This window comes from Biomphalaria glabrata, chromosome 15, assembly GCF_947242115.1.
Source record: "Biomphalaria glabrata chromosome 15, xgBioGlab47.1, whole genome shotgun sequence".
NCBI lineage: Eukaryota > Metazoa > Mollusca > Gastropoda > Planorbidae > Biomphalaria > Biomphalaria glabrata.
The window spans coordinates 31998042-32013378 of NC_074725.1; the positions used below are offsets into that span (position 1 = coordinate 31998042).

General features: G+C 36.8%; 1 protein-coding gene across 1 annotated transcript in view; it reads left to right on the top strand.

Annotated features, from left to right (window-relative positions):
• Positions 1-5718: 5718 nt before the first annotated feature.
• The window catches only part of LOC106053228 (aminopeptidase N-like), an 81826-nt gene continuing 72207 nt past the window's right edge, over positions 5719-15337 (top strand). The window contains exon 1 of the mRNA XM_056011827.1: positions 5719-5870. The gene's annotated coding sequence lies outside the window, so the exon portion shown is untranslated. The remainder of the gene's footprint in view (positions 5871-15337) is intronic.

The window sequence follows — 15337 nt, forward strand, 5'->3', positions numbered from 1 at the left end:
TGTGATATGCAAAAGTAATTTAAAAAAAAAATAGAATAAGGCACCAAAATTTCACATGTTCACAAAATGAGCTTGAACCAGTGCGCATTGAACATGATATAAAACAAGCAAGATGCGCAATAAAATAGAGATACCCACCCCACCTCGTAATTTGTTAATATGTTCCAATTAAAGGAAAGTTCCCCTTTCAGACCTCGTGATCCACTTGGCAGGTGATGTAAAGTTCATCTGTTTCTGCGGCTTACGGTTTACGAGGGTGTCATATTGTCAGCACAACGACCAACCGCCTTTTTGCCAAAAAAATGTAAGGTACCCATTAAAACTAGGTGGACTCAGAGACGCCCTAAAGATCCCGAAATTTCAAAAATATGTTCCAATTGATATACTTATAAAGTACATACTTTTCGTAAAATAAAAAAATTATATAAATAAACGGATATATTGAAAACAACTGATATATGAAGGTGCGATTTTTTTGGCGTTCAAATTAAGAAATATTCATTTTGAAAGAAGCTATAATTTTATAAGAAGTTGTCTTTCAAAAGCTATTTGACATACATATTGATTTAGTGCTAAAGAAAATCCACATAGAAAATATTGGTATGCAAAATTATTATTTTTTTGCATATATATATATATATATATATATATATATATATATATATATATATATATATATAATATCGTATTTTTATTAACAGCTATCCGTAGCTACCGTCGTGATTGTGTTGGCGTATGTCATGTCACTAATGATTGAGCTGATTGAGCTGCCAATAAGGAACCTGATAACTCCAGTCAGGGATTCTTCATCTAAACCTTTATTCATACACACCACGCCATGGAACCAAAGGGGCAAACTGACGTCTGCTTGATGTTGGTTTTAAGAATAGTAACGAGACTTCTGCATAATACATTTTTTTTTTAGATTAATAATTTGACGTCTGCTAAAAGTGTTGTTTCCAGAGTAAAAACGTGAAGTCTGCTAAATACTGGGTTTGAGAGTAATAATGGGAAATCTGCTGTGTTTGTTTTGAGAGTTATGAACACTCGTCTGCTTAATGTTTTCAGACATAATTTGACGTCTACTAGGTGCTGGTATTTAAATTTTCTTTATTAAACTCGTAACGATGTTTTTGTGTTTTGTTTTAGGCGCGCATGTCGACTCTAATCATTTTTTTTTCTTAATATGTTTTTATTCACCTCAAAAATTTCATATTCAAAGGCCTGTCTACCTAAAAAATGTTTGATACTTGACGTTCTGACGTCATATCTGATGACGAGGAGAGCATTATATCCTGCGCTCCGAAAGATTGTAATTGTAAGTACTCGTAATTCAAAATGGGGATTCCAAGATAGCATTTCTTTTAACCCTTTAGATGCGTGTGGTACTTTAGCCTCTAAACACTAGCATTGTAAATCCATGTTTTTGTATACTCATTGTAAAAAAAGCTCAGCACTTTAAGGGTTAATATATCACGTAGGTATTTTTACTTTTGTTTGTCTTTGCAATCAGTACAAGCAACATTGGTAGCAATGTAATAATGTAATTGTTTATTTGTTTTATTATTCTTTTTGTGTACTAATAATTTGCATTTGACGAGCACCAATGAGAGACTTCTAAGAGGGATCATTGAAGGTTTTTTCGGGTCAAATTTTTCAATTATTATGTCATTTGTTGTGATGCTCGGTGACTGAGTGGTAAAGCACTTGGCTTCCGAACCGATCGGTCCCAGGTTCCAATCCTTGTGAAGGCTGGGGTTTTTTTAATTTCGGGATCTTTAGGGCGCCTTTAATGGGTACCTGACATTACTTGGGGAAAAACTAAAGTTGGTTGGTCATTGTGCTGGCCACAAAAGACAATAACAGATGTCCTAACATCATCTGCCCCATTAGTCTGTAGGTCTGGTTAATATTGGTAGTCTAAAGTTATATATAGAAATTCATTGACATTTGCCATCCATACATGTGTGTGTATACTTCTGAATATCTGTATTTTTTTTTGTAAATAAATATAGAATGCATAATTTGAATATGCTACTATTTACATTGTCATGGCATGTCATTAATAAAAACGTAATTAATGGCTGATTTTAGAATTATTGTTTTTCTTATAATAGTTGGATATAAATTAATGCCATATCTCTTAATACTGAAAACGTTTATCTCCCTTCTCCTATCTAAAACAAAATCAACTAGTTGACCATGATTTAGTGCACAAAGTTTCAACTTGATCCGAGAATGGGAAGTGGGAGAAATAACTTCAACAAGATTTGTACCGGACACAGACAGAGTGAGCTGATATACGCTTTGTAAAAAAAAGTAAGGCATTTTTCAATTGAGGAACCTTTAAGCTCACCAGACGGAGGAATTGCAAGTGCATTGTCAAATTTAAGTCACAATTGATCAGCTAATAAAAACAAAAAGATACACAGCGTAGCGGATGATGTATCAATATACGCGTAGTCAACTTTTGAAAATTTTAATAATAGAACAATAAAAAAAAAATAGAGTAGACTCGATCCAAAGACGGACTTGGCGATACATAAATTGACTGGAGAGTTTGCAATTTAAAAGCGGTCTTAACAATCAGTGGTTCACATGTTGTCTGGCACGCTTTGATCTGTCAGCCAAATATTCCCTCCTGGCTAGGACTATGGGGCTGTGATGCGCCAAGCTCAGTGGTTTCGGTAAAGCGAGATACAGATACGACCTTGTTTGACCCGCAATTGTCTGTCTCGCCCATTCCGTAGTAGTTCTGATCATGGGCATTGTTGAGTGAATCTCAGTTGGGTTTTTGTTTTTCTCGTGTGAAAATATATATATATATTGCTTTCTTTTTGGCAGGCATTGATCTATCACCCCAATTCGTTTGTAAAATGTTTTACATGTTTCAGAGTTGAAGATAGTTTACTTCCTAGTCCAAACCTCCCGCAGGACGACGGGGAATGGGAACGGGCAGGGTTTTGAACCCGGGACCATCGATAACTCCAAGCGACAGTCCAGCGCGCAAACCGCACGACCAGGCAGCCATCGTGATAGTTATGATAACAAAGTTCCGATGCCTCTAGCACGGTGGTTCTGTGAAACGTAAGTTTCTTAGAAATGATTTTTTTTGGCTTGTGTTGGCCTGTTACCACCTTCCCATGGTAACCGCAAACCATTACATGAGTTAACTTAGAAATGATGTTTTTTGGCTTGTGTTGGCCTGTTACCACCTTCCCATGGTAACCGCAAACAATTACTTGAGTTAACTTAGAAATGATTTTTCTCTTGGCTTGTGTTGGCTGTTACCACCTTCCCATGGTAACCGCAAACCATTACATGAGTTAACTTAGAAATGATTTTCTTGGCTTGTGTTGGCCCGTTACCACCTTCCCATGGTAACCGCAAACCATTACATGAGTTAACTTAGAAATGATTTTCTTGGCTTGTGTTGGCCCGTTACCACCTTCCCATGGTAACCGCAAACCATTACATGAGTTAACTTAGAAATGATTTTCTTGGCTTGTGTTGGCCTGTTACCACCTTCCCATGGTAACCGCAAACCATTACATGAGTTAACTTAGAAATGATGTTTCTTCGCTTGTGTTGGCCTGTTACCACCTTCACATGGTAAACGCAAACCATTACATGAGTTAACTTAGAAATGATGTTTCTTGGCTTATGTTGGACCGTTATCACCTTCCCATGGTAACCGCAAACCATTACATGAGTTAACTTAGAAATGATGTTTCCTGGCTTGTGTTGACCTGTTAACCCCTTCCCATGGTAACCGCAAACCATTACATGAGTTAACTTAGAAATGATTTTCTTGGCTTGTGTTGGACCGTTACCACCTTCCCATGGTAACCGCAAACCATTACATGAGTTAACTTAGAAATGATGTTTTTTGGCTTGTGTTGGCCTGTTACCACCTTCCCATGGTAACCGCAAACCATTACATGAGTTAACTTAGAAATGATGTTTTTTGGCTTGTGTTGGCCTGTTACCACCTTCCCATGGTAACCGCAAACCATTACATGAGTTAACTTAGAAATGATGTTTTTTGGCTTGTGTTGGCCTGTTACCACCTTCCCATGGTAACCGCAAATCATTACATGAGTTAACTTAGAAATGATTTTCTTGGCTTGTGTTGGACCGTTACCACCTTCCCATGGTAACCGCAAACCATTACATGAGTTAACTTAGAAATGATTTTCTTGGCTTGTGTTGGCCTGTTACCACCTTCCCATGGTAACCGCAAACCATTACATGAGTTAACTTAGAAATGATTTTCTTGGCTTGTGTTGGACCGTTACCACCTTCCCATGGTAACCGCAAACCATTACATGAGTTAACTTAGAAATGATGTTTCCTGGCTTGTGTTGGCCTGTTAACCCCTTCCCATGGTAACCGCAAACCATTACATGAGTTAACTTAGAAATGATGTTTCTTAGCTTGTGTTGGCCTGTTACCACCTTCCCATGGTAACCGCAAACCATTACATGAGTTAACTTAGAAATGATTATCTTGGCTTGTGTTGGCCTGTTACCACCTTCCCATGGTAACCGCAAACCATTACATGAGTTAACTTAGAAATGATTTTCTTGGCTTGTGTTGGACCGTTACCACCTTCCCATGGTAACCGCAAACCATTACATGAGTTAACTTAGAAATGATTTTCTTGGCTTGTGTTGGACAGTTACCACCTTCCCATGGTAACCGCAAACCATTACATGAGTTAACTTAGAAATGATTTTCTTGGCTTGTGTTGGACCGTTACCACCTTCCCATGGTAACCGCAAACCATTACATGAGTTAACTTAGAAATTATTTTCTTGGCTTGTGTTGGACCGATACCACCTTCCCATGGTAACCGCAAACCATTACATGAGTTAACTTAGAAAAGATTTTTTTGGCTTGTGGTACCACCTTCCCATGGTAACCGCAAACCATTACATGAGTTAACTTAGAAATGATGTTTCTTGGCTTGTGTTGGCCTGTTACCACCTTCCCATGGTAACCGCAAACCATTACATGATTTAACTTAGAAATGATTTTCTTGGCTTGTGTTGGACAGTTACCACCTTCACATGGTAACCGCAAACCATTACATGAGTTAACGTAGAAATGATTTTCTTGGCTTGTGTTGGACCGATACCACCTTCCCATGGTAACCGCAAACCATTACATGAGTTAACTTACAAATGATTTTCTTGGCTTGTGTTGGACCGATACCACCTTCCCATGGTAACCGCAAACCATTACATGAGTTAACTTAGAAATGATGTTTCTTGGCTTGTGTTGGCCTGTTACCACCTTCCCATGGTAACCGCAAACCATTACATGAGTTAACTTAGAAATGATTTTTTTGGCTTGTGTTGGCCTGTTACCACCTTCCCATGGTATCCGCAAACCACTGCGTGTCTATCACTCTAGTAATTTGTTCCACTCTCTTCTCTTGGCTTTAATCATATTTTTTGTCTACTGGCCTTCCGTAATGACCTCAATATTGCAACCCTCAGCAAACCGCCCCCCCCCGCCCCTATCAACCAAACACAATCTAAAACACACACACACACGCACACTCTCTCTCTCTCTCTCTCTCTCTCGTGATTCCCCTCTCTCGTCTCAAATGCACGTGCATTTAATTCCCCCCCCCCCTTTACCGACTTTTTTTCTTTTCTTTTCCCACTTACTCTCTCCCCCCCCCCCCCAAAGTCTTGACCTTGGTTCGTAGAAAGTAGTAATTGAACTCACGCCGTCGGGGAATGCAGAGGTCGGGTTTAATCTCTTCCCCATTCAACAAGCCGTGTGAACATGTACATGCGCTACAGCCGTTCTCACAGGTTGTTGTTGTAGCTAGTGCTAAAGTGAAACTAAGTCACTAGGTATGTAGCTTGAAGTATACATCTATTATATTTCTTGTTTCGTTGTTGTTGTTTTTCCATGAAAAACATAAACATACTTTTTTATAAAACAAACAAAATTCAAAAGCTTTTATTAAGCTTAGTTGTTTCAATTAGTTTTTGTTCAGAAATTTAAATTAAATTTGTTATAGACAGGGCTGTTATTAGGCCACTGCAACCTATGCGGGCCGCAGTGAGCCTCGCACTTTCATAGGCCCAGCTAATTCTAGGTGTAAATTATTGAATTAAACCAATATAACTTATATAAAATAACCGGGTTTCCGCGGCTTCCTGATTTTGTAGGGCCTCATGGAAATCTACTGACATTATTTAAATCTCCTGAAAACTCATCTAAATCTCCTGAAAAAATATACAAATTGTCATTTTGGGGTGCAAATCTTACGCGCAATAAAAAAAAGTCATTGTCAGCTTTTATTTATCATAACTTTATTGTCAAGACGAATGTATTTTCTAAAAAAAAAACACCTTTATTTGACATTATTTTTCATCCATACCCTGACTGGGCCCCGCGCAATTCGTTTCGCATAGGGCCCCGAAATTGTTAGGGCCGGACCTGAATCTAGACCAGTGTTTTCCAAAGTAGGTACGTGTACCCCCTGGGGTACGGGTAGAATTTGATGGGTATAGGCTTTGCACATGGTGAACTATAATGATTCCTTTTAAAATATCCACTTAGTTTATACATTAGAGTATAATACAATATGTTTTAAACCCTTTTTATTATTACAAACTCAAATACGGTGCAAGTTTACATTTTAAGACAAATTTTTACAAAGATCCGGAAGTGGGTTTGGATGTTACAACTTCCGTCGACACGCCCATATATTTGATGTGTCTCTGGAGCATGCAAAGATAAACATACTAACTGAATACTTAATTGTGATAGAGTAATTATTGTTTGGTGATCTTTTGGGGTGGGGGGCGAGTGGTACTCAGGGTTACAAAAATTCTAGAGGGGATACGCACAAATTCTAGAGGGGATACGCACAAATTCTAGAGGTTATACGCAAAAATTCTAGAGGGGAGACGCAAAAATTCTAGAGGGGAGACGCAAAAATTCTAGAGGGGATACGCACAAATTCTAGAGGGGATACGCAAAAATTCTAGAGGGGATACGCACAAATTCTAGAGGGGATACGCAAAAATTCTAGAGGGGATACGCAAAAATTCTAGAGGGGATACGCAAAAATTCTAGAGGGGATACGCACAAATTCTAGAGGGGATACGCAAAAATTCTAGAGGGGATCTGCACAAACTACAGACCAGTATCACTTACCAGCATCACATGTAAAATCCTAGAACACATAATATGTAGCAACATCATAAACCACTTAGACAAACATAATGTCCTCACCCCATACCAACATGGCTTTAGGAAATATAGATCATGTGAAACACAACTAATACGACTAATTGATGATTTTTCAAAAGGTTTAGATAATAGTGAACAAATAGATGCTATCTTACTAGATTTTTCTAAGGCTTTTGACAAAGTTCACCACCATAGTTTGCTTAAAAAATTAAAATATTTCGGCATTAATTGTCCACTGCATCAGAGACTTTCTGATAGGGAGAGAACAAACTGTAATAATAAATGGTTCTAAATCAACACCGATAACAGTAAACTCAGGTGTACCTCAAGGAACAGTCTTGGGTCCACTACTATTTTTAATTTACATAAATGATTTACCAAATTGCATTACTTCAGGAACAAAAGTCAGATTATTTGCAGACGATTGCATAATATATAGAACAATAAAAACAACACAAGACACAGATATTTTACAAAGAGAATTAGATGAATTACAGAAATGGGAATCAAATTGGAGCATGTCTTTCCACCCAGAAAAATGTCAGTTGTTAAGAGTAACAAAAAAACTAAAACAAATTAATTCCACTTATCTTATTCATGGCAAACCAGTAACACAGACTAAAAACGCAAAATACCTAGGTGTTATAATAAATGAAAAACTGTCATGGAATCCACATATTGATGAAACTACAAAAAAATCAAACAAAGCATTAGGATTTATTAAAAGAAATTTCTATAAATCAAATAAGAAAATAAAACTAAAATGTTATTTAACCTTGGTTAGGCTAATAATAGAATATGCATCCTCTGTTTGGGACCCCTCAACTCAAGAAAACATTAAGAAACTAGAACAGACACAAAATAGAGCAGTGTGATTCATAACAAACGAATATTCACATTTGACTAGAGTAACACCTTTAGTAAAATCACTAAATTTAGAAAGCCTTCAGGACAGAAGACCATAATCTTCAAATACAAAAACAAAATTTAATAAAATACTCTGAAAGACACAAAGATAAAGGCACATTCCTCGTCCCATATGCTAGGACAAATGTGTACAAATACTCCTTCTTCCCTAGTGCTATTAGAGCATGGAATGGGTTGCCTGAGCTAGCCAGGAAAACCAGTGACTTGGCAGAATTTAAGTCATTGGTTAATATGCATGACTAAATGCATGACGCGTAGGACGTAATCATCTTCTTTTTTGAAGTAACGTCTGTATTATATAAGATAAGAAGATAAGATAAGAAGATAAATTCTAGAGGGGAGACGCATTAGTCAAACGTTTAGGAAACACTGATCTAGACCAACAACAATAATAAATCTGGGCGATTACAAATATTTTTTTTGTAGGGTCCTCTCCAATTCTGGATGAGATGAAGGCTTAGGCATTTCCTACGAGCGGAACAATGTAGCCAAAAACAGCAGTCCACTTTTTTCTCGCCCTTGTTAGCGAACTTCAGCCACTGGTGTTACTAGGTATCAGCCCATCATTACCCACCTTAGCTACTCCTCCGTCTCCAGCTCGTTCTTGAGCCGCTCAGTATGCAGGTATTAAATGTCGATTGTCTTTAACATTCAATAGTAGAGTCTATGTCGAAACGACTTCACTAGCTCGTGCTGCTCTACGTGATAACTTATACAATTTCAAATATGTCACACCTTTTTTATGATGTAAAAAAAAAAGATAAATTAAGTGTAATTAGAGTAAACTAAGCGGTGCAATGGAGAACGTGCATAAGTCAGCCACCTCTATAGCATGACCTACCTCAGTATTTCCAGTAGCGTAGCTAGAGCAATTGGTGCCCTGTGCGGCAGTTTCATGATGCCCTCCAAAATAAAAAAATAAACTTGATTCATTATTGATATTTCGCGAAGAATAGATTTCAGAAGAAAAGATAATACAAGTGAATCTTACGTGCTTTCTGGTCGGCAAACTCTCGATATCTTATCGAAATTAATTGTTTTTTTCTCTAGATCTTGTTGGAAATTGCAAAAATAGTGATTATAAGTATTTCTTTATCAAAGTAAGTATGCTTGAGTTCGAATCCCGACTCCAGCAGGGTTGTGCTTGCTGGAAAACCTTCACCCAGATACCCCCATCCCCCACTGACACACACACACACAAAAAAAGATTAGACCATTGTTGTTAGCCTCCTTCAGTCGTAGAACGACTATGGTTCATCTCTAGTCAAATGGGAATATTCGTTTTTTATGAATCTCACTGCTCTATTTAGTGTCTGTTCGATTTTTCTACTTTTAAAAATGAATTCTTAATACAATTTTTAATTTATGAAAAAACAACAACAACAGAAGAGTATATATACAAGAGGTCATACCTCGCAGGGGACTGAACTCAATGTCTTTGGTATGAAAATTCAATGAGTTATCCCAGTGTCACGCAGGACATATGATATACTATCGAAGTTTGCGTTTATATATTTAATAAATAATAGTCTCTTCGAAAAAGTAAATCTATAACTCTTGGTGAATACAATTTTAAACAAGATCCTTAAAAATATAAATGTTTTTTATGAATTGCAACAATGTATATAGTTTAACACAATAATAGTTTATAGTTAGTAAAAATTTATTCCGAAAAATATTGGTTCACTTTTACAATTTTAATGCAGTAATACCTATATAGATTAAAAATCGATGACGAATTTATTTTTTATACGTTTATCTCCCTTTGTTTGATTGACCTTTCGTTTTCTTATGCTCGTAGTACAAACGACACAGAGGACCCAATAGATGTTTAACCCTTTAAGTGCTGAACTGTTTTACAATGAGTGCATACACAATTCTGATGTTTAGAGGCTAAAGGGTTTAAGGGTTAATAAAGCAATTTTGCATTTTTTTTATTCTTTAAAAAATTCTTTATGCTACATAAATAATCTAAATGGTATAAAAAACAATAAACATTTCCTATATTACAAAGAGATATCTGCGGTATTATGTTTAATCTGGATGTAAAAATTGAATATTAAGAAAACTTTTGTTGATATAAAAAGAATTGTGTAACCTACCATTTAAAAAATAAACAACAGATAAGCAATAGTACATTAAGTCGTCTATAGGTTGGATAATGATAGTCATACTTCATATGAGTAATTTTGTATAAAAAGAATTATTTCTTTTTATGCATATGATAAATACCATAATTTGTTTAAAAAAACATGATTACTAATAAACCAAATTATTTGTTCTTTACACGGTGTGTATTATTCCTTCCGATGTCCTTGTAGACAATGGTCCAAGGAGAATTCCTTTACATTCTTATATGTACAAATTAATTCCACTTATCTTATTCATGGCAAACCAGTAACACAGACTAAAAACGCAAAATACCTAGGTGTTATAATAAATGAAAAACTGTCATGGAATCCACATATTGATGAAACTATAAAAAAATCAAACAAAGCATTAGGATTTATTATAAGAAATTTCTATAAATCAAATAAGAACATAAAACTAAAATGTTATTTAACCTTGGTTAGGCCAATAATAGAATATGGATCCTCTGTTTGGGACCCCTCAACTCAAGAAAACATTAAGAAACTAGAACGGACACAAAATAGAGCAGTGCGATTCATAACAAACGAATATTCACATTTGACTAGAGTAACACCTTTAGTAAAATCACTAAATTTAGAAAGCCTTCAGGACAGAAGGCTCAAAAGTAAAGTAGCAATAATACATAAAACACTGAACCATAATCTTCAAATACAAAAACAAAATTTAATAAAATACTCTGAAAGACACACAGATAAAGGCACATTCCTCGTCCCATATGCTAGGACAAATTTGTACAAATGCTCCTTCTTCCCTAGTGCTATTAGAGCATGGAATGGGTTGCGTGAGCTAGCCAGGAAAACCATTGACTTGGCAGAATTTAAGTCATTGGTTAATATGCATGACTAAATGCATGACGCGTAGGACGTAATCATCTTCTTTTTTGAAGTAACGTCTGTATTATATAAGATAAGATAAGTATTGATACCCTCGTTAACCGTAGGCCAAAAAAAACTGTTAACTTGTTCATCATCTACCCTATAGACCACAACCTCTGAAAGGGAAACCTTACTCACTTTGTTATATGTATACGTCCATGATACAATTGCCTGCTTACAGGAAAAGCTTTCCCAGGTGGATCTTGTCTAGAGTCGTCTTGATAATTTTTTTTTCCATCGCCTTGCATCCGCCTAGGCGCAAACTTCTTTTCATTTTGCCCGTGGTCGAAAACTACGACACTTTGACTGCGGCGCCTTCCACAAAGACGTTCAGAGAAGGCTTTGTAAGAGACGGGTTCCAACCTGTTGGAAACGCCAACCTACAGAAAAGAGACACAATTTTACAAAGCTCAAAAGCAGGAAGAGTTGCTCGCAAATATGTCTGGTACTATTTCCGTTTTTCTGAATACGTTTTCAATCAGTTCCACAAAGTGTGACCATCACATTTGCTGGGGATTATATGATCGACACTGGCAACTGGGAAGAGGTGGCACTGGACAGATCCACATGGAGAGAGAGCATAAAGGAAGGGTCACAGATTGCAGATGTCATACAAAACAGAAGCAGAAAGAAGGGTGAAAATGCAACGGCGCCTGGTGATTATATATGCCCAACCTGTGATCGCAGCTGAGTATCAAGGATTGGCCTCTTTAGTCACACAAGAAGTTGCAAAGGGAAAAGATCGTCTCTCGAGACGTAAAATGCCACAGAAATGCCACAGATATGATCAAACTTGACAATTCAATGAAATGAAGAAAGAAACATCTCTTTGTATTTTCTTAAAACTTCTTTAATAATAACTTCTTCAACTTTCACATCAAATTAACTTCTCAATTCAATAACAACTTGACTTGATACTTCATAAATAAAACTTAAAGATACATGAAACTTCACTTAGTCTAACATTCAGCTTTAACTTCAACTAATAAAACTTTAATTAATGGACCCGCTAATATTACTCTACCAAACTATTACTAAGTGAGGACTAAGCGAGGACCCCGTCTAACTAACTTTCCCCTAATTTATACTTTTTTAAATTGTACATTCCAGAATCATGGAACCTTCTCAAATAATTATTTTAGTAACTTTGACCTTCTAGAAGCTGACGTGTGCTATTTTTTCCCTTAACCACTTTCTTTGATTGGATACCTAAAATTAACTTGTTTACGCTAGACAGCACTGGCTTGACCTCGAGGTTCTAGAAACTGGTCGAAATACGTCACAGACTCGACTCGTGGCACAAAGCAGCATAGGCAATTAGGTACCATTGGGCGACAGGGGCGTCGAAGGTGCGAGGGAGGTGCAAGCAATTGTTATCTCCTCTAAAGTATCTAAAGAGGAACTTCCTGAGAGTAACACGGCACTAGTCAGCACTATGGAAGCTACTCTTGAAATTGAGAGTGCACCGCACGGAAAGTGTTAATACTCTGTGTGGAATACATACAACAGGGTCGCTGACTTATATAACAACGTGAAGAGCAAGACTACTTGGCAGTGACGTAATATTTAATTTATTTAAAAACGAATTTCTGACACTCATTTGGAGGCCCCCCTGAAGTGGGGCACGGGGGGATCTTCCTATTCTCCCACCCCCCTCCCTTCCTCTCCCCACACTTGGAATAGATATAAACCAAATGTTAGAATTTAAAGCTTTGAAGAAGAATTCAAATTCTATTACAATAAAATATTGCATCGATTTCTATGAGACACAAAGATAAAGGCACATTCCTCGTTCCATATGCTAGGACAAAACTTGTACAAATGCTCTTTTATGCGCTATTAGAACATGGAATGGGTTGCCTGAGCCAGCTAAGGAAAACCTGTGAATTGGCAGAGTTTAAGTCATTGGTTTAAATGCATGACTAGATGCATGACTCGTAGGACGTAAATGTCTTCTTTTTTTAAGTAACGTCTGTATTAGACAAGATAAGATAAAGCGAAAAGTCGGACAGGTGCAAGACATTGGCACGTCGCTATTTAGAAAGATAAAATTAATCACAAGATAATCTCTATCGTTCAACTCAAATGGAAGCATTACTGAAGAACTTTGCAAAGTCATGGAATTGGTGATGAAGATGACCAACTGCATAGAATGGTCTTGAACTTGGCTTGTCTTGGCTACCTATGAAGGGGGCTAGAGGTTCGACACCCTACTCGAGCAGAGTTATGTTTGCTGAGCGCCTAAATGCAGCACGGAAAACCTTCTCCCAGATACCCCCCTCCCCCACAATTGAGATTGGACCATACCGCTCTGATCATGGAAGTAGCGCTACATAAATGCCATAATTTATTTATTTATTTGTTATAGTAGCTAAAGCTCTTTACTATTGTCAATTCAAAGAATTTCTAAATGAGGTGGAGAATAAACATATTTTCTGCTGCATTAGAAGACACGTTTGCCATCCAGGTGAAATGTTTTAAAATATTTAGCATCACTGTTTACGGTTTACTGGAATAAAAACATTTCATCAAGAGAAGTGTATTAACTTTGCAGCGTTGACGAACGATCTTTGGATCCGAACATTGTAGTTCATATGTATACGTCTTTTTCATCAGAGGTGCGGTGGCCGAGCGGTAAAGCGGTTGGCTTCCGATCCGGGGATGTTGTGGTCTATAGGAAAGATTTCTGTGGCCCACAGTTAACGAGAGTGCCATGTAGCCAGCACAACGACCAACCGCCTTTACGTTTCCCCAACTAATGTCAGGTACCCATTAGAGCTGGGTGGACTTAGAGGCGCCCAAAGATCCCGAAATAAAAAATCCCAGTCATCACCAGGATTCGAACCCGGAATTCCAGTTCGAAAGCCAAGCTCTTTACCGCTCAGCTGGCGCGCCGCCATGATTAAAGATAGGAATAAATAGACGTTCTTTGTGAGTTTTTATTCGAATTTTTTATAATCTGATTAAATTTATACATTGGCTTAACAGGGGATTTTTTTGTGGGTGGGGGGGGGGGGGGGTAAGGGGTGTAAAAATGTTGATTTTTTAAAATCTTTCTTTCATTAGTTATTAAGAGCAGAAAATAATCACATTTGCAGAGGTTAAAGTTGGACAGCTGTATAAAGGAGAAATATGTCTTTTACAAAAAAATTTCTTTTTTATGTTGCTTGTTTTTAAGGCTGTCTGTCTTAACTGGTCCTCTTTTTCAAGGCTTTGTCCTTCTTTTTAGTCCTCCTTTTTGTCCTCTTTTTATCATCCGTTTTAGTTCTCTAAACATGCGGGCGTCTGGTAACGCCACTCTTGAGTGGTCCAATACAGAGGACGCTTATTCCAATGTTGGCCTAGCCAAAGTCTAATAGTATTTTGATATTCTGTTCTTCTTTCATTTGGATTAACATTGTCTATTTCCTTTACCCAATTCTCTTATTTTTAATTGGTGGTAATGTAACGATGCTAATTTTACTCTAAAACGATCATATAAATACCATTGATATATTGAATAGCTTCAGTCATTGCTTAGTTTATCTTAAATAGAGACTGACAACTCAAGTCCACTAATTGTATTGAAAAGAAAATGCATTTAAAAATAAGAAAGCTTATATAAAGGGAGGAAATTTACATTTACAACTACATCACTCTGTAATGTAAAATGTATTTCCCTTTTTCCATACCAAACAAAATAATATTAATTACTAATAATTAATTCACTAATAATTTTTTTAATGTCTAATTGAATCATGTCTTGTTAGGTACGATAAATGATTGTGGAAAGTTTCAACTTGATCTGAGAATGGGTGTAGGACAAATAACGTGTTCATAAATTTTACTAGACAGACAGACAGACAGAGTGAGTTAATTTACGTTTCGTAAAATTGTTTTGTTGTTATTATTGTTGTTTTTGTTGATTTTTAGTTTTTATTTCACATTTTTTTGGGGGGTTTTACGAAGTCTGGTCAAAACTGAAAAACTTAGATTCCGCCCCGTGTGTCAGCCATGCACGCCACGCCTCCGGAAGTCAACAAGTTCCGTCTTAACCCATTTTCATTTTGAAGTTGTGTACATCTAGATGTCTTATCTCTAACGCAAACGAACGCGACGCTGTAAGAGAATCACGGTTTGTTCTCATAATTTTTTTTTATTTCAGTTTTATATCCCTACATTGT